Raw genomic sequence first — 21,366 nt, forward strand, 5'->3', positions numbered from 1 at the left:
CTTATATTACTGATTTTTGTGTTGTTGTTCTTTATTGAATGAATATTAATACTATTCCTGAAACAGATTATTAGTAATAACCCACCCTTATTTCAGTCAGTACAAAGACTGCCACAAGTACAAAGAGCACTACACTGTAGGGCAGGCTTCCTACACTTGCACTGTAGTGTGCAACCTTTCTTGCAGCCACATTCTAAGAGTGCCCTGCAAGCTTGCATAGCCTCTGGTAGGGTTGTCCAGGATATTTCCCATACACTTCCATTCTTGTTCCTCTACCCCCAATCACTAGATGGACGCTGTGGTGTTACAATCATCATGTGGGCCCAGCAGTATCCAGTCTGGTAGACAGCTCTGTTTGTATGCTGAATGAGCGCATTTTACGTGGGAGGTAGATTGTCAATTGCTCTACCTTTCTGAGTAAATCAGTGTTTTCTTGCCTCATTAACAGGTTCATCGCTGCTCGTTTGGTCATATAGAAAAACTACACATCTCTCCAATGGCTTCAGCATTTCTTTTACTGCCTGCTGACAAGGACTATCAGCCAATCCACAAAAAAAGCTGAGGTGACATCTCTATATGCATTCCAGATGTCCCATGCAGTCTTTTTGCCTCTTCCTCCAAAACAGGACACTGTCAGGGTAATTCATAGAATCCAGCGCACAAGTAGCGCACGCGGCTGGCGCACAGCGTGCGCCTGCGATAGTCTGCGCCAGGCACGTGCGCTAAAACAGATTTCCGCGCACAGCGTATTCATGGATTTCAAGCTCCCAAAACAGCCGTGGCGCAGAGAATCGCAGCGAGCCTGCAGCAGCGCCAGTAACGCCCCCAAGAACGCCCTCGCGCACGGAAAAGCCATCAAAAGCGCTAAATCATCGCTAAGGGCTGCGCTAACCCCGGACCACTTCACAGGGCAGGCAAACAAGGAAAGCAAAGCGGGCAATCTCCAAATCAGGAGTACGCGGGAAGTACTACACGCGACTAGGCAGGGAACGTGAATCACAGGGGTACGCGGGAATCATCACACGCGAACAGCCAGGGTGCGTGTATTACAGGGGTAGCGGGAAGTTCAACACGCGATTGGCCAGGGAACGTGAATTACAGGGGGACGCGTGAAGTAGAACACGCGATAGGCCAGGGAACGTGTATTACAGGGGTACGCGGGAATCATCACACGCGAACAGCCAGGGTGCGTGTATTACAGGGGTAGCGGGAAGTTCAACACGCGATGGGCCAGGGAACGTGTATTACAGGGGGACGCGTGAAGTAGAACACGCGATAGGCCAGGGAACGTGCATCACAGGGGTACGCGGGAATTATCACACGCGAACAGCCAGGGTGCGTGTATTACAGGGGTAGCGGGAAGTTCAACACGCGATGGGCCAGGGAACGTGTATTACAGGGGGACGCGTGAAGTAGAACACGCGATAGGCCAGGGAACGTGTATTACAGGGGTACGCGGGAATCATCACACGCGAACAGGCAGGGTGCGTGTATTACAGGGGTAGCGGGAAGTTCAACACGCGATTGGCCAGGGTACGTGTATCACAGGGGTGCATGGGAATTATCACATGCGAATAGGCTGGGTGGGCCCCCACAGGTGTACCCTGTACACCCTCCCCGGCCCCTGCAGGCAGCCCACAAAACAGTGGACTACCCTGCACACCTGATCATGTCCCCCTGCACCCCCATCCACCAGGGGCACCCTCCACCAGGCCCCCACCCATGTCTCCCACCACCCCCACCCCCCAGCAGTGCAGGGGCACCTGCCATCAGGCCCCCATCCATGTCTCCCACCACCCCCAACCCCCATCCACCAGGGGCACCCTCCACCAGGCCCCCACCCATGTCTCCCACCACCCCCACCCACCAGCACTGTGGGGCACGTGGCCAGCAGGCAGTCAGGCAGCAGCCGATGGCAGGTGGGAGCGTGCTCAGGGTTCTTGGTGACTTAAATTTGGCCTCCTGGCCAGGAGCGTGGTCTTTCGTGTTAGAACGCGTGGACAGCCTGATAGGGAGTGATTTTGCACCTGAAAACTCCACACTCATCGCGCGAAAACCCGTCACCAGCATATGTGCGTCAATAGTTACCTGCACGTGCAGTGTCAAAGCGTGTGATTGGTGAAAAGTGAGCGACACGCAGGAGTGTCGAAGCGCGTGATTGGTGAAAAAGGATCCACATGCAGGAGTGACAAAGCGTGTGATTGGTGAAAAGTGAGCGACACGCAGGAGTGTCGAAGCGCGTGATTGGTGAAAAAGGATCCACATGCAGGAGTGACAAAGCGTGTGATTGGTGAAAAGTGAGCTACACGCAGGAGTGTCGAAGCGCGTGATTGGTGAAAAAGGATCCACATGCAGGAGTGACAAAGCGTGTGATTGGTGAAAAGAGAGCTACACGCAGGAGTGCCAAAGCGTGTGATTGGTGAAAATGGGCCAAGCACGTACACGCCGTAACTGACGATGTACGTGTGGGCCTGTATAAAAGGTAGTGTTGAACACAATTTCCTTGTACGTGCTTTTCGTGGAGAGCGAGTGGGTGAATTCGGTACTTCTTGTCGTTTCACACGCGATTTACTTCACGGCGTTTCCAGTTCGTACTCCCTGTTACCTCTGACAGCTCTTTTCTCTTTTTCCTCTTGTACTGGTTTTCCTGGGCCTGTTCCCTCAAACAGTGTCCCCTTCTACAGTTGTCCTGTCTCCTCAGACAGCGTACACCTCTTCTTTTGGCGGGGGTGTTGCCAACCAAAAGTGCTATTTTTTCACGCTCTTTTACCTGGCAGACGGTGAGTCACGCACGTATCTAACATCTGTGCTTGCCCCGTGTGTAGCCTACCCCTTCAGAGGTCAATCTAGGCCGCGTGTGACACGCATACGTTCATTGTGTTACTGGATGCCACAGCGTAGTGCAGGGTTTTCCATCAGCACACGTGGTCTAGGAGGGGTATTGTGCACGTTCCTTAACTTTTTTGGGGTGCCTGTGCGTTGCGTGACCCGTCATCTTTCCCCAGGGGTGTCATATAGCCTTGCCACTGCACTAGGGTACGAATACCATCTGGTACCCAACCCCTTTGACACCCAATTGCCCAGGACAATTGTGCACACCCACTCCCATACGCACAATACCATCAGTGCCATGGTTGGGAGGCGTGCAAGCCGTAAGGGTGGCAAAGGTGGCCGAGCCACACGTGGTGGCCGTGGAGGATCCAACAGGGGACGTGGTTGTGACTTGCAGGGCGCCCCTGTTCCCCCCAGTCTGGAGGAACAGTCAGGGACACCCATGCCCCCCCCCCCCCCCCAGTTGAGAGTCATGTGGCTGATACCAACCCTGATCAGCCCATGTCGGACCAGGCCATTGTGGCACCAGACCTGTCCGAGGGTGATTCCATCGCTGACATCCAGGTCAGCAGGTCCACTGCACGTGCACCGGTGCACATTGGTGTCATCAGGGCACGCGCATCTATGCCAGATAGGTCATCTGCTGGCCCCCGTAGCCAGGGTGTGGCTCAATCCACCCCACCTCTCATACACCCTGCCAAGACTGTGTCGGTCCTAGTTCATGCACCTCAGATCAGGCCTGACCCCATCCCACTACCCCCAATGCCTGCACCTACTCCCATGCTGAGTGGGCAATCACACACACCCAGTACAGAGTCCACCACGGCTCCTGCCCCTAGTGTCCACAGCGGCGTAGGACACTCTGGATCCCCACCCCCTTCCAAGCGCAAGAGGAAGAGTGCACGTCCGGCACAGGCTGATGCCCCAGACACGGCTGCACAGTCCGGCCCATCAAGGAAGCCAAGCTTCACAGACGCCGAACTTAATGCACTTGTTCAGTATGTGTCAGATCATGATAGGGAAATGGTCATCGTTGCAGGGTCCAAGACCACACATGCCAGACGCCAGGCACACTGGCAGACCATTGCTGACAGAATAAGTGCCCTTGGAGTAGTGAGGCGCACAGCTAGTGATTGCCAGAAGCGCTGGAATGACCTTAAGCGCAGGGCAAAGGATAAGCTGGCCTCAAGTCATGCCGCAACCTTGGTGACTGGAGGTGGGTCCCCAGCACAGGAAATAGAACTCACACCACACGAGTCCGTAGCTGGATCCTACGTCACCGAGGGACAACTCCAAGGTGTGGGAGACCTCCCTGATTACGAGGCATCATCCGGTGAGTGCACATGCATGTGTGTATTATCCATGTGCATGGTGTGTGTGTGAAGCATTCATGTTGGGTGCCTGTCAAGGGGGTGTGTGGCAGAGTTGATAGTGGCACCCATGTGCCTCATCCAGTATGTTCAGTGCAACACCATCTGGCCACAGCACTATCCCTACTGGCAACAGTGCACATATGGGCCAACACCATGGAAGTTGCCCTTGATTAGTAATTTTGTCACTACATTGTTGCTCATACTCCCCTGTCTATTCATCTGATGTCTTACATACCATTCCTCTCCTTTCCCCCAGCCATTCAAGTTTCATCTTCACATGCCTGACATGCAATGATACCACATGCTAATGCGTCCTCTGTATATAAATGCCTACCAACATGCAGTCATACTGTGGATGTAGCCTTGACATCCACCTCCTTCCTGGGTCCTTTGGTACCGTCTGGTTTCGAGCCCCATTCCCTCACACTCCATGCTGCTCTTCATGGTCTATCTTCCATGACTTCTACAGTTCAGACCATCGTGCCCTACGCACGACACCTGCTTGCCAAAAGTCAAATGAGGGCAGCCTGCCCTCCAATGCGACCCACCCTATTGCTGACCAGTGCATCTGAGCCTACTCTAAGCTAACTCTCACTGACATCTGCTCATACATGCCTTTGCCTGTCCCATAGACCCTTCACATGGTCCCTGTCCTCTCTCCTTGCTCCTCTTCCACCATCATAGGTGGGACCCGTTGGGGTGTACTCCTGGCCTCCTTCCAATCCTCAGATACCACTATTGATGTGCATGGTAATGGGAGCGTCTCAGTCCAAGGCCCTTAGGCCAACCTCAATCTCCTTGAGAAATGCTACCCACATCTCATCAACTTCCTTACCTCTCCTGCTGTCCCCCCTCCTCTCTCCTCATCAATCCTGCACTGCCTCCCTGCACCCTCCCATGAACCTTCTCCGCCTCCCACTCCAACTCCTACACATGCGGCACCTCTGATCTCTAGCACTCCCCGTAAGTCCTACAAGGCTGTCAACCTCCTCCACAATTACACTCCTTTCACTGCGGCTGCATCAGGCATTCCTCCGATAACTGTCACTTACATGAGGTTATGCACCTTGACATCCTTGGTCTCATGGAAACATGTCTGACGGCCAGCTCTGTCTGCATCCTTGACCCTCTCCTTGGCCCGCCACTACTGTGCAGGGGGGGTGTGCCCTTGGCTTCCCTGAGGGTATTCCTGCCACTGTCACACCTACTTAGACCTACTCCACTCTGGAATGGCTTGTGTGAGGTTTCTGTCCACCACACCTTGACATTCTCAAACAGTGCGTACTGTGTCTGGGAAAACTGGTCAAATGTACTACTTCCTTTCTGAGTGTCCTCACCTCTCCTCCTCACTCATGTCCCCAGACACAGAATTCCTCATCCTTGGTGCGGTACGCATCCACCTGCATGCCTGTTGACGCCCCCACGTGACCTTTCTGTGACCTCAGCAACTCCCTCTCACCCTCTAGACTCCCGTCTGTCCCTACTCATTCTGCAGGGCACACTCTTGATGCTCTGATCTCATCTGACTTTCCCCTCTCCGTCCATCTCTGCACTCCTCTCTCCTGGAGTGATCACATTCTCCTCTCCTCCCAGCTCACCCTCAACACCCCACAGGCAAAGCCACCCTCACCACTGTCACACACCTTCTTGGTATTCCGACCCATGAAGTGTGTGTCAGTCGAGGCTCATGCTGCCAAAATCTCCCCCCCATCCAGCTCCCCCTTAGGCTCACTCCCATCCTGACAGGGCCCACTCCATGCTCCACTCCATGTCAGGTACACTGGATGTCTTAGCCACGGTCATGACCACCTGTCTGAAGCCCCATGCCAATGCAGAGTCCTGGCATGACTCGGATCTTGGGAACCCAAACCACAGGTGCCGGGTGGCAGAGAGGGAATGTCCTGCATCATGGCCATCCTCTGGCAAACTGGCCTGCCACATGCTCCAAAGGCAATAGCGCCTCACCCTTCTCACCAAGATGAGATCCCCAATCCAAGGGCACATATCTGCGGCATGTGACAACTCTGCAGGACACATAGAAATCTGAAAGGACCTTGCCGAGCCAGAAGCAGTGTGTACCTCCCCTGTCCCCTCCGAGCCCACAGCACAGCATGATTGTCTCTGTACCCCTATAGGCCACCCCCCCAGCACTTGTCTGCGCCTAACACCATCTGCCCTTGACGTCAAGTCCTACTTACCTTGTACAGCACTTCCAGCCGCCACTCCCCCTTGCACTTCATTGTGCCACCCACCCCTGCACTTGCGTGACATGAATGACACCAGCACCAGTAGTATTGTTGACTGGCATCCCCTTCTGCCCCACCACCCCTCAGTGCTCCGCTGCACCTACAAACATTACTTGACCGGTGCTTCACGAATGCAAAAATATTCCGTTACAGGTGTTGGGGAGGTGGAATCACAATGTTTACTGCATTATGTTGATGTAGACAAGGCACTGTGCATCGTTGCCAATTTGGACTAGCAGATCCATGTACAACATGTATACTAATTGATGTGACGATGCAATGTCAGGACCAGAGTGGTTGAAATCCAAAAAAGTAGCCCTCCTCTCCCTCTTCACTTGGTGGCTATGTCACATGCCATGTGTGTGATGGCATGTGCCTTTGACATGGCAATCACCGGCCAATGTGTGATGGCAGTGCTAGGCATCAAGGTGAGCAGGCGTTGCTCTCCAATCAGTACATAGTATGCCCTGAGCCTCCCCTACAGACCCAGTGATGGTGAATGCATAGGAGGACTCCCAGTCATGTAGGACATGTGTCGTAGGACTACTGCCTATGTTGTTCATCAGCCCTTGTTGCATGCCATGGTGCTAATGCCTGTTTCCATTTTTCTCTTTCATGTCTTTGCAGGGGACGAAGCACTTGTTGATGCTGGGGATGTGGTGGTGGAGCCGTCCCAGGAGGGCAACCCGGGCCGACCTACCACAAGTGAGGGACGTGGTGTGTTTGTGGGTGAAAACCCACAAGTGCTGCAGGCCGTGCTGTCGAGGGGTGTCTCTGGGGGTTCCTCCCCCGAGCAGTATTCAGGTGTAGACTCGGAGGATGACACCTATGTGCAGTCGCAGGTGAGTGTTCTTGGGAGAGAATCTCCTCTGTCCGACCCACCTGCAGCCAGGCCATTGGCCTCAATGGGGATGTCAGTGTCGGCAGATCAGCCTCCGGTGGTTACGGATGCAGGGCCACACCACCCAATCTCTGATCCTGTTCCTGGGGCTGCAGATCAGAGAGGGAATGCAGTCCTGCAGCCTGAGGCCTTGCCGGCACAGCAAGGCACAGTCCGCCTTGCCCCAGGCAGGTGTGGTGCCCGTCAACGTGGTGGCCGTATGCCACCTGGCAATACCGTATGGGAGCAATCCATCTACGGTATGGCCACCCAACAGGCAGCATCATCCGAGATGATTGCACAGGCCATGGATAGGGTGGCCACTTCCATTGTCCCCCCAGAAAGGCTGATGGAGCGACTGGAGCAGGCTACAGAGTCCATCTGCCAGGCACACAGGGAGGATATGTTGGCGTCCAACATGGACAGGCGGGCGGCACTGGCGACTCTGCGGGAATCACTTTCCATGGAGTCCCAGCGCCACAGGGAAGCCCTGAGGGAAGAACTCCGTCACCTCAGGTCGACCCTGTTAGAGCTTGAGGCTTCATCCCATAGAAGGACAGAGGAGCAGCTGGAGCGTCTGACACGGACGCTCTCGGCCGAGATGCAGGCAACTCGTGCGGAGGTCAGGTCATCCCGGGAGTTACTGCATGGGGACCTCCGCATGATTATAACCCAGAACCAGAACTACCAGACCCGCCTGCTTGCAGCCATGGAGGAGCAAACTCGTGCTTTGCGTGGGCTGCCTCCCATTGTCACACCATCTTCTGAGGCAGCTCCCCCACCTCCAGAGTCAGCTGCAGGGTCTGGGCAGAGCCATAGCGACTCATCTCCCACAACAGAGTAGCCGTGTGGGCCACGAGCCTATGGGGTGTTTTCCTTTCCCATGATCCACACAGGTGGATTGTGGCGTGCATCCTGTCCTCGGACCTCATAGGTGGCCCCCCCCCCCCCCGCCGGCCCTTTCATGGCCATTTTTTCTCTTTTTCATTTTTATTTTGCAAGAGTGTTGCCTTGTGTGGGTACCTGGGCATACACTGTATTGTGGCTGGGCACATGCAGGCTTGTCCTGAGTTTGGTTTCGATGCTTGGGTAGCAGACATCCACACCCCTCCTGCTTCCGTTTCCATGGGCTTGCAAAGGGTGTGCCCAAGTGACAGCAAATTACACGGTGACATTGGACTCCCATGAGCTGTTGGCCAGTCCATAGTCAATACTGTGTAGACATTCATAGTGTTCATTGTTGTTGCACCTAACTATGCATGATGGTATGATATGTGCCTCTACTTACATATGTTGCTCATGTTTTGCAGGTATTTCACACAGATCTTCACAAGGGCATACTCTCTAGAGTCACACTACATGTCGGTAGATGTGCACTGACACTTTTGCATGGCGCCATCACTGTACATCTGGACGGTGAGGACATACCAGCTGAATCAGGTAATGAGACTACCATTGATTACATGCAATGTGTCTTGTTTGGGTGGGCTTCAGGGTGGGTTGGTGTGTAATTTGATAGAAATTACTCTTACACAGGTGTGTAGTAGTGGCTCCAGGGCGGTTAGCTGCTCAAGTGCGGCTATGTTCCATTTGGGGCACTGCTATTTGTGACACTGGTGTCATGTTGTGATGGCCAGTTTGTTTGCTGTCACATACCATGACATGGTGTCCTCAGTGGCGGGACTGTGAAGGGAGTGGGTGACATGGCAATGTTGTCATGTAGTGAATCGCCTGTGGCAATGCATTTTAGATTGATGGAGTTGTGTCTTTGCGTTGTGATGCATAGCTGGTGTATGTGTAGCTAGGGGTGCACACATATTGACACTTCCATGTTAACAATCTCAGGCTGATGTGTATCTGACAGTTCATTGTCAAGTAATTTTCAGACATTGTCAGGTAGAGTCATCATTGATTGTCAGATGGTATGTGCCAGAGCAGTGTGCACTAGCCAGCACTGTGATTCCTAGGTGAAGAAGTTGGCCACCAGTTGCGTACGGGCTGCCTCCCCCCGTGCCCTTTCCCCTCCCATGCGCAGCGGGCGTGCATGTGGTTGTGGATGTGGGGGCACCACCATGTCCACGGGCAGGCCCCGGCGTGTTGCAACGTTGTGCAGGACACATGCTGCCACTATGATCCTGCACACTATTCGGGGAGCATATAACAGCTGCCCGCCAGAACGGTCAAGGGAGCGAAAGCGTGACTTGAGCACTCCGAATGTGCGCTCCACTATGCCCCGTGTAGCAATGTGGGCTGTGTTGTACCTTACCTGGGGTGGCGTGGTGGGGTTCCGGATTGGGGTCATCATGTGGGGGCTGATAGGGTAGGCACTGTCCCCTGCGGAGGTGGTGATGGGTATCATTAGTGGTGTTGTGTCATGACCCAGTATCTGACATGCATGCATGTGGAGTGGCATTCATGCTCACCAAGCAGCCATGTATCTCCATGCTGGCCAGCCTCTAGGTCCCGGCATAGGGTAGACATTCTGTAGATGAAGCTGTCGTGGGTGGACCCTGGATAGTTGGCATATACTGATGTGATGATTCCCTTGGCATTGCATACAACTTGGACGTTGATGGAATGCCAGTGCTTGCGGTTTCTATAGATGTGCTCTGTTGCCCTGGGTGGACGTAGAGCCACATGTGTGCAGTCAATTGCACCAAGCACTTTGGGGAATTGAGCCACACCATAGAATTCCTGGATGCACGTCCGCCTTTCTGCATGAGTCCTGGGGAGATATATGTGCCTGCGGACTGATGGCCGTGCAGTGATGATGTTCAAGACCTGGTGTAGGCAGCGTGACTGCGTGGCCTGTGACACACCACCCACTATGGCACTTGTCCGCTGAAAGGATCCAGTCGCCAAGAAGTGCAGTACATTCAGGACCTTCTGCAGGGGGCTGAGTGCTTGGGAGCACAGGGTGGGTGATGTGAGGTCATCCTCCCACTCACTGACCAGGTCCAGTATGATGTGTGCTGGAAACCTGTACCTCCCATACACCTGGTCATCAGGCATCCCGAATAGGCTGGTTCTGGGTGTGAATATTCTGGCCCTGACTCTCCTCCTCATCCTCCTTTGGTAGCCCACTGCCACTGCTGCTAGGAACGGTATGTTCATCCTGGCATCTGGCTCGTTTATTGAAAAGTGCGCAAATTAATGCCTTGCGCGTGTAGTAGGCAGCGTGTGAGCCTCGCACCCCTGGAATCGAGTTCCCACTCCAATCGCGTGTGGAAATTCCCACGCTGCAGGCATACAGGTGCGCTGACGTACTTGCCTGTGTAAGTGGCCGCGCGCCCCTGAAATACACGTACATAGGCCAATGGCGTGTAAGCGCACTTTTGGGCAATTACACGCGATGAAATACACGTACATAGGCCAATGGCGTGTACGCGCACTTTTGGGCAATTACACGCGATGAAATACACGTACATAGGCCAATGGCGTGTACGCGCACTTTTGGCCAATTACACGCGATGACACTCTGACGTGCAGGATTTCCACGTGTGCTCCGTCTTCACGTGCTGAGTGGGGAACGCCCGTGCGGATCACGTCAGACGCGCTTACGCGATGAGGGACTCTGGTCCAATAGAATCGCGTATGCGTGCTGACGCACTTACGCGCTAAGGGCCTTTCCTCGGATTTCACGCTGACGTGCAGGAATTTCACGTGCCAAATCACTCCGTATCAAGCTGGCCACCCGAAAACACACGGAACACCACGCTCCTGCCCCGAAGGCCGAGTTACTGCCCCCCAAGTGCCCTGAGCAGCCTCCCACGTGCTATCTGCTGCTGCCTGCCTGCCTGCCTGCCTGCTGCCACCGTGCCCTGCCATTTGGTGCCTGCACATCAGCCATCTGCAGGGGTCCAGTTGCTGTGTCCACCCCTGCTGGAACTGAAGACTCCCAACTGGGATTACATCGCTCCACAGCCCAGCCCCAGGACCCAGTTGCCCACCCACACCTGCCTCTGGGGTTGCCATGTCGGGCACTTCTACATCTGGCACCAGTGGCAACCCCAGGCCAGAGGGGCAGAGGGGCACCAGCTTCACTGCCACCGAAGTTGGTGTCCTGGTGGAGCATGTCCTGGGGCAGTATGATGCCCTCTTTGGATCGTCCCGCGCCAGCAAGGAAGGACGGGAGAGGATCTGGGCCGACTGTGTGGTTGCCATCAACGCGGAGGGGGTGGCAACCCGCAACGTCTTGAAGATCAAGAAGCGCTGGGAGGACTTGAGGTCCAGGACCCTTGTGAAGGCCCGGCGCCTCGTGGAGGGGGGCCGGGGCCACATGAGTTCCATCCAGAAGAGGGTCCTGGAACGCGTACGCCCAGCGCTCCACGCCCAGATCCTTGAGAGGGAGACCCGTCTGGAGTTGAGCGGTAAGTGTCCAAGCATCACTGTGTGAGACAGGGCATGTTGCGGTGTGCTGGTTCTATGATACTTGCCTGTATGTGTGCCATGTGCCATGTATGCATGTATGTGTGCTGGGACATCATGGTAATGCATGTGCGACCAGTGATGTGTGACCCACATGGTTGTTGCATGTGTAGAAATGCGGCATGGGGAGCACTATGCAGATTTGGGACATGAGAGCATGCCAGTCTCTGTACCTGGACATGGATGGGGGTGAGGATGGGTGCTGATGCCAGGTACATATATGGTAGCCATGTCTGTGTGCCTGACCTGCATGTCTGTGACTTGTGCATGCCATGGATGCATGACTCATGTGTGTGACAATGCACAGATTCAGTGACGCACCCACCTTACCCTTGTTTTGCCTGTGTTTGGTGTGATTGTGGCCAGATGGATGTGACTGAGGTGTAGTGTGTGCATGTGATATGCATGAGCCATGATGCATGTGAGTTACATTTCATTGAATGTTTCAAGAGTCAATTGGACATGCATGGAAATGTGCATGGCATGCACCATGCCTGTTACTGTGTGTGTTTTGCCTGGACTGACCCATGTGTTGTGGAGGGACATGATGGAAGTGTACTTTGACAGGGGTGCTCATCTGCTATTGCTTCCTGTCTAGGGGACCATTGTACAGTAGCCTGATGCTTGTGTTCTTTGTCTCCCTCTACGCAGCGGCTAGTGAAGAAGAGGGCGGAGACGGCGCTGTGGAGCAAGGCGGCGGGGATGCCCCCACGGCTGCAGCGGAAGGGGTGGGTGAGCCCCCACAGGGGCCTGCTACGGCGGGAGACGGTGAGGAGCCATCCAGGTTGGTGGTTTGCACAGAGGAGGAGGAGGCCGACACTGGTGCACACATGGGCCCTGGTGGGAGCATCCCTGCTGGTGCAAGTGGTGCAGTCCAGGGCCAGGGGCAGGAGGCAGCACAGGTCACCGTGGAGGGGCCTGTGCATGTCGCTGTCCCTGACCCTGTGAGTGCACCACCATGCACCAGCAGGGATGCCCCGTCCCAGGCCCGTCCGCAGGTAGAGGGGATGTCCATGTCAACTGACTCCCCTCCACCTGCGGCCGTGGGAACCCCTGGCCGCGTGGAGCAGGTCCTGATTGGGGTCGCGATGCGCACGGCTGTGATTCGTGATGCCGTGCGTGCTTCCCGGGAGGAGCACGCACGTCATCACGAAGTGCACCGTGCCGACGTGGCCCAATTGGGATCGGCCATGTTCGGGGGGTTCCTGCATGTGTTGGCCAATCTGACGGCCCTCTCCTCCTCTGTGCAGGCTATCCACCAGTCGTTCTCCTTGCCGTCTTCCGGCCCAGATGCCACCATGGCCCCCTGTGGACCTGCCCCGACCAATGCAGCCAGCTCGGTGGGGATCCCATCCCTGCCGCAGTTGGGAGTCGGAGGTCCAGCAGGGGTGGACGACACAGCAAGTGGACCCCAGCAGATGGAAGATGTGCCGGCATCATCGGGCAGGGCACGTGCACGACGGCGTCGGTGGTTACCATCAGCCTGGATGCCGTCGTGCTGGCAGAGGCAGTGGCGTCGCAGGCAGCAGCGGGCTCGACGTGGGAGGCATCATGGCTCAGGGCCATCAAGATCGGAGGGGCAGGCATCGGCCGGAGGGCAGGGCAACCCTGGCATGGCGGTGTGTTCCGTGTGGGAGGAGTTTGGCCAGCGGATAGGTGCGGAGCGGCAGCGGGCGGAAGAGGAGCGGCTCGCCATGGCCAGGGCGGAGATCTCCATGCATCAGGCATTGAGGCGGGCTGAGTGCCTCGAGGAGGCTCGCAGGGAATTTGGAGAGCACATGGGGTTGTCCCTGCGAGACCTCGTGGCCAGGACTGAGTCCCGCCTCCAGGACATTGACATGGAGTTCGAGGATGCCCTGGCCAGCATCACCAAGTGAGCCGCAGGACTAGCCCGCTGCCTTTGTATATAGTTTTTTAGTTAGTTAGTGCTAGGTTTCCTTTATTTATTTTTTTTTTTTGGACCGCTTGGACAATGGCCACTTCTTTGTACATATTTTTTTAAATAGTTAGTATTAGGTTTACTTTGTGGTGTTGGGCTCATGGACCCTTGAACAATCCTGTAAATATAGTTATTTTTTGTGAGATAAATTTTTTTACTTTCATATTGGTCACACCATGTCGTAATGGTTTATCTTTCATTTCATTCTACATGTGTTTACTTTGGACAAAATCTATTCATTTTTCTATCCTTTGTTTTTTGGTTTCTCATTTTTGTTCCCGGACATGGACCTTTTATTTGCTTTACCAGATAGTTGTCAGAGTTTACTTTATTTTTATTTTTTAATACATTTTAATATTATCTTACACTTGTGTCATTTTTTCTTTGGTTTCTTACATGCCATGATATGGGTTTTGACATTGACTTGCACCCATTGTGTATGTGTGTGTGGCGGACATGTGTTCTTTTGCTTACTTGCCTTTGGGGTTGTGTCATGTGATTGCATTCACTATGTGGGTGCATGCAATCCTTGCCTGGGTGTTTGTGCTGGGTATGCTGGTCATTACTGCCATTATTGTGTATCGTCAGGACCAGGGGCCAGGGGGACATGGGTGGGGGCCTGGTGGAGGGTGCCCCAGGTGGATGGGGGGTTGGGGGTGGTGGGAGACATGGGTTGGCCATGGGTGGGGGCCTGCTGGCAGGTTGCCCACAGTGCTGGGGGTGGGGGTGGTGGGAGACATGGGTTGGCCATGGGTGGGGGCCTGCTGGCAGGTTGCCCACAGTGCTGGGGGTGGGGGTGGTGGTAGACATGGGTTGGCCATGGGTGGGGGCCTGCTGGCAGGTTCCCCACAGTGCTGGGGGTGGGGGTGGTGGGAGACATGGGTTGGCCATGGGTGGGGGCCTGCTGGCAGGTTGCCCACAGTGCTGGGGGTGGGGGTGGTGGGAGACATGGGTTGGCCATGGGTGGGGGCCTGCTGGCAGGTTGCCCACAGTGCTGGGGGTGGGGGTGGTGGTAGACATGGGTTGGCCATGGGTGGGGGCCTGCTGGCAGGTTCCCCACAGTGCTGGGGGTGGGGGTGGTGGGAGACATGGGTTGGCCATGGGTGGGGGCCTGCTGGCAGGTTCCCCACAGTGCTGGGGGTGGGGGTGGTGGGAGACATGGGTTGGCCATGGGTGGGGGCCTGCTGGCAGGTTGCCCACAGTGCTGGGGGTGGGGGTGGTGGGAGACATGGGTTGGCCATGGGTGGGGGCCTGCTGGCAGGTTCCCCACAGTGCTGGGGGTGGGGGTGGTGGGAGACATGGGTTGGCCATGGGTGGGGGCCTGCTGGCAGGTTCCCCACAGTGCTGGGGGTGGGGGTGGTGGGAGACATGGGTTGGCCATGGGTGGGGGCCTGCTGGCTGGTTGCCCACAGTGCTGGGGGTGGGGGTGGTGGGAGACATGGGTTGGCCATGGGTGGGGGCCTGCTGGCAGGTTCCCCACAGTGCTGGGGGTGGGGGTGGTGGGAGACATGGGTTGGCCATGGGTGGGGGCCTGCTGGCAGGTTGCCCACAGTGCTGGGGGTGGGGGTGGTGGGAGACATGAGCAGGTGTGCAGGGTAGTTCCCTGTGGTGTGTGCTGCCTGCAGGGGCCGTGGAGGGTGTACAGGTAATGCCTGGGAGCACACAGCCAAATCGCGTGTGCAACTTCCCGCTCACCCCTCAAATCCACGTTCCCTGCCATATCGCGTGTGGAACTTCCCGCGCGCACCAGAAATCCACGTACCCGGCCATATCGCGTGTGCAACTTCCCGCGCACTCCTGCAATCCACGTACCCGGCCATATCGCGTGTGCAACTTCCCGCGCACCCCTCGAATCCACGTTCCCTGCCATATCGCGTGTGGGACTTCCCGCGCGCCCCTGAAATCCACGTACCCGGCGATTTCGCGTGTGCAACTTCCCGCGCACCCCTCGAATCCACGTTCCCTGCCATATCGCGTGTGGAACTTCCCGCGCGCCCCAGAAATCCACGTACCCGGCCATATCGCGTGTGGAACTTCCCGCGCGCCCCTGAAAACCACGTACCCGGCCATTTCGCGTGTGCAACTTCCCGCGCACTCCTGCAATCCACGTACCCGGCCATTTCGCGTGTGCAACTTCCAGCGCACTCCTGCAATCCACGTACCCGGCGATTTCGCGTGTGCAACTTCCCGCGCACCCCTCGAATCCACGTTCCCTGCCATATCGCGTGTGGAACTTCCCGCGCGCACCAGAAATCCACGTACCCGGCCATATCGCGTGTGGAACTTCCCGCGCGCCCCTGAAAACCACGTACCCGGCCATTTCGCGTGTGCAACTTCCCGCGCACCCCTCGAATCCACGTTCCCTGCCATATCGCGTGTGGGACTTCCCGCGCGCCCCTGAAATCCACGTACCCGGCCATTTCGCGTGTGCAACTTCCCGCGCACCCCTCGAATCCACGTTCCCTGCCATATCGCGTGTGGAACTTCCCGCGCGCCCCTGAAATCCACGTACCCGGCCATTTCGCGTGTGCAACTTCCCGCGCACCCCTCGAATCCACGTTCCCTGCCATATCGCGTGTGGGACTTCCCGCGCGCCCCTGAAATCCACGTACCCGGCGATTTCGCGTGTGCAACTTCCCGCGCACCCCTCGAATCCACGTTCCCTGCCATATCGCGTGTGGAACTTCCCGCGCGCCCCAGAAATCCACGTACCCGGCCATATCGCGTGTGGAACTTCCCGCGCGCCCCTGAAAACCACGTACCCGGCCATTTCGCGTGTGCAACTTCCCGCGCACTCCTGCAATCCACGTACCCGGCCATTTCGCGTGTGCAACTTCCAGCGCACTCCTGCAATCCACGTACCCGGCGATTTCGCGTGTGCAACTTCCCGCGCACCCCTCGAATCCACGTTCCCTGCCATATCGCGTGTGGAACTTCCCGCGCGCCCCAGAAATCCACGTACCCGGCCATATCGCGTGTGGAACTTCCCGCGCGCCCCTGAAAACCACGTACCCGGCCATTTCGCGTGTGCAACTTCCCGCGCACCCCTCGAATCCACGTTCCCTGCCATATCGCGTGTGGGACTTCCCGCGCGCCCCTGAAATCCACGTACCCGGCCATTTCGCGTGTGCAACTTCCCGCGCACCCCTCGAATCCACGTTCCCTGCCATATCGCGTGTGGAACTTCCCGCGCGCCCCTGAAATCCACGTACCCGGCGATTTCGCGTGTGCAACTTCCCGCGCACCCCTCGAATCCACGTTCCCTGCCATATCGCGTGTGGGACTTCCCGCGCGCCCCTGAAATCCACGTACCCGGCGATTTCGCGTGTGCAACTTCCCGCGCACCCCTCGAATCCACGTTCCCTGCCATATCGCGTGTGGGACTTCCCGCGCGCCCCTGAAATCCACGTACCCGGCCATTTCGCGTGTGCAACTTCCCGCGCACCCCTCGAATCCACGTTCCCTGCCATATCGCGTGTGGAACTTCCCGCACACCCCTGCAATCCACGTACCCGCCCATATCGCGTGTGGAACTCACCGCGCACCCCGGTATGCACGCACACGTTTATTTTTTCTCTCTGCGCGTGTCTGTGTTTGTGGGTACCCCTTTGTACGTCATTTGTCCAGGAGGGCAACAGTATTGTACATTGGTCATGTCTGTATATAGGTGCTATTTGTTGGCGCGCCTTTTAGCGCACATTTCTTGCAGGCGCAGACACGCTACCGCCTGCTTTCTTGTGGCGGTCGTGTTTGTGCCTGTTTGTGCCTGTGCGCTGCTTTGAGCGTGCGCTTTTTTGCCCTATTCTATTCCATGAATACGTGTTGTATGCGAGCGTGTGGGCGTTCCGCGCACTTGCCTCCTGAACTTTCCCCGTGCCGCCCACATTCTTCCCCATTCCGAGTGTTGTGCCCCATTTTATTCCCCATTCCGAGTGTCCCGCCCTGTGTTCCGCCTACTTTAGAGCTGTGCGCTGCGCTCGGAGTGATGGCGCAGTGGCCGTGGCGCACGACGTTGGTTGACCTGTGCGCCGGCCTGCGCCGCGCGTTTTTTCCGCGCACGTCCTCTGCTTTTCTTGCGCAGGGACTTCCATGAATCGACGTGCGCTGGTTTCCCTGCGCTTTGCGCTGATTTTCGGCGCAGCGCACGCATTGGCCCCTCTGCGCCGGGATTTTCGGCGCACATTTATTCCATGAATCGGCTGTGTCGCACCAAGTTATTGAGAGAAACATCAGTAACGCCGTACAATGATCAGGGCCCAAAGCTCTGGCCAACTCATGATTGGCAAAGAAACTGATGTTCTTCCCAACTCCAAAAGCAAACCATAGATCCTCAATGTACAGACTCTGTGCAAATGTGATGGCGAGAACTACAACATTGGTGCCCCCAGTGCATATTCAGGATTTGTTATATACTTGCTGTACAGCATCACATAAATGGAGTAGGATGCTAGTGTCTGCTTCTATATGTGTGCATGCAACCAGTCCGAAAATATCTTGATGATTTATAGAACGAACATATATTCTATTTGTGGTAATTACCTACTTGTTCGTGTCAATAGCTCTTAAGGTTTTTGCCAAGAAAGAGAACGATTCCGTCTTTTTTTCATCATCTCAGAGAAAATCCTGCCAATTTTTAGGAAGTGCACTACTTGATTCAACATGTTTCCGAACACCTTTTCCCATGTTACTCTGTGTGTCACTCTTCAATCTGTCAGGCCTGTAAACATTCCAGATGATACCTAGTCATGTAATATATTGATATACTCTATGAAAACAGTGCTAGCATAATCTTCAAATGTTTTCACAAATCCTGGTCGCAGTATGTTGCAACGATGGTCATTTGAACTGTTTGTTTGGAAGTAGTGTTTTTTCCAGGTGTGAGTTCATCCAGGCAAATCAATAAAACAGACTTTGTTTCTGATTTTTAGACTCCCTAACTTCTACAGTGCTAAAGGATAGGCTTGGTTTTCATGTCTAAAGAAATCATCCAGATCTCTATAACGTATCTGATGTATCCGACTCATGTCACATCTAGATAGAATTGTAATACTAGCTTGCACCACATCGAGACGGAATTGTGAAAATTGGCTCGCCTCACATCCAGACAGAATTGTAATACTAGTGTGCATGAAATCTAAATTATGAAGATTAGGATTGTGTCACAACTAGACAGAATTGTAATACTAGCTTGCGTCACATCCAGATAGAATTGTAAAGATTAGCATTGTGCCACATCTAGACAGGAGTGTGATGATTAACTTGCCGGGCTTCCAAATAGCGATGCCTCTAACCAACCCCACTAAACAATCTCACCCCTCTGCATATGCCTCTCACAGTCTGCACAAATACAACCACACCTACAAAGAACTGCAAACCACAAGCACTTCACTACATCACAACAACAAAACATAAAACACATAGCCTTGCACAACAACACATTACGGCTACCAACCGAAAAGTACACCTAAGCTCAGCGAACAGTGTTAACCGAACTGAGGCTGCCAACAGCACATCACAGCTCTCTTGCTCTTTTTCCCCGCTCATTCTTACTAACCTCCCCACACTCTTTCCTTCTCAGATCTGCCAGAGTGCCAGGGGACCACTGTGGTGGTGATAGTGCGTGGTATGAATATCCTTTAACATGACAGAACAAAACATCTCTGATGCAATGTAGAGTCTAGAAAATAGTGAGTAGTCATTCTTCAGCGATGTCATTTGTAACTGTTTACTTGACTTTTCACAAAGTGGAGGACAGCTGAAGAGGTGGGGGTTATTCCACTTAATAGGATTTGCGATATGTCTAGTTTGATTAATAAGTCTGTCGCTGACTTATAACTTATACTGGTCAACTACAATTTTGTTAATATTTAGCAATGTGTCTGCAACTGCTGGATGTACTATATTTCTGCTGTGAAGTACCATTAGATCACAGCTAATTTCACTGAATGGGTTTCCCATGTCTTGTATTGTATGAGAAAGAGGCTTGAAATCTTTTGCAAAGGCCATCTGTGAATGCTTGCTGGCTTTGTGGTGACACTCATCTTTTTCCAATCTCTTCATCTTTGCAGAATTACATTCTTCAACTAAGTGGACCATCTGAGGACCTGAGACCATCCAACAATGCAGAACTGTTGGGTTTTCCGTCAGGCCTACAGACCCTCGATCACCTTTGATTGCTGCATTATGGTGTTCATGGGTCTGATCAATGGCAATATCAGAGGACGCACGCTTTGACTTTCTTGTGACAAACCTTCCTTTCATAAATTCTGCATAGGTGTTAGGGTGATGCTTTTTTAAGTGACACCATATCATGTAAGTGGACAATTATCCACCTTGCATAGTAAGCATGGTCCAAGGAAAAGAACCAGGGAACAATTTTGGATAGCACATCTATATAGAGCTGGAAATCTCCTTCTCGTATAGCTCTTACAAAAGTCACCGAAAGGAGTTTTAGTATAAGAATGATATACCAGAATCTAAAGTGGGTACATGCATCACTTCTTTATTTACACAGTCGTCAAGTGACTTAACTTGGCTGCTATCCTCTAAGTCTTATTAATAGTCATTGTAGGCCTGCTGCAGAAGTAAACATAAACTACTGGCCATGGTTTGATGTGCCAGATGGGTACTAGTCAAATGGGAACTTTTTCAAAAAATAAATCTGCTTTTCCAGCTGTGGTATATCAGCCCTAACAAGTGTTCCAGTCCACCCACTTTCATACAAGAGATTTCCAAGAACCTTGTGAACTGCCATCTCACTATGCAGCCCACCAGATTTTACAATGGATTGATCTTAACCATGAGTTGTTGGCCTAGTCCACTGAATTTGTTTTGCCAATGCGTAGAGTGGCTGGTTAAACCTAATGATCGGAATCTGCCCAGGACTTAAAGCCTTTAACTGCTATCTTCATACTATCCATTGAATGGCGAATCATGCCCACTGATATAGCGTGGTCTGGAAATAGAGGAAGCAGGGATGAAAGTGCTAATTCACAATCTTTTGGAGTTTCTTCTTGTTGACTTGTGTGGTATGCTGGCCAGGTGATTATTTCATCCCCTCTGTAGGTTGTCACTAGCCAGAACCTGTGTTACAGGCTTCAGCCAGGTGTATTCTTTCACGATAGCTTGTGGCGTAACTTGGGAGTTAACTAATTTCTCTTCTACTGTTGTCCCATGACAATCAGTTCTCATAGTAGGAACAGGGGGCACACTGGTGTAGCACTCAGGAAGATGTTTAGTCACTTTCTAGGCACAAGGATTTTTAGTCATAGTCTGAACAGTCCCCATAAAACTAGCATCTGGATGCTGAAATATTGAGATTCCTGTACCAAGGAAAGAGTAATCAGCAAATGTAGAGCTTGGATTGTGTTCTATATTGTTGTCCACACTAGTTGTGAAGAGCCCTCCATATAACTGAAGATGAATGACAAACGTTTACCTGTGATAGTGATGACATACTTCATTGTCAAGTTCTAATGAGATGTGCAGCACACAGTCATAGAATATGCACAACCTGAGCTTGTGCAGGGCTTCAAAAAGTTCACGCTTGTGAGTTCTTGTATGGAACAAAATACCTACTAAATAGATAGGCAAAGGAATTTCCTGCTGTCGGTTTTGCCTGAAGCCTTTTTCATTCTCATACTCCTGACGTCTCATCAAACTGTTGTA

This window comes from Ambystoma mexicanum, chromosome 11, assembly GCF_040938575.1.
Source record: "Ambystoma mexicanum isolate Mex_15411 chromosome 11, UKY_AmexF1_1, whole genome shotgun sequence".
Taxonomy (NCBI): Eukaryota; Metazoa; Chordata; class Amphibia; order Caudata; family Ambystomatidae; genus Ambystoma; species Ambystoma mexicanum.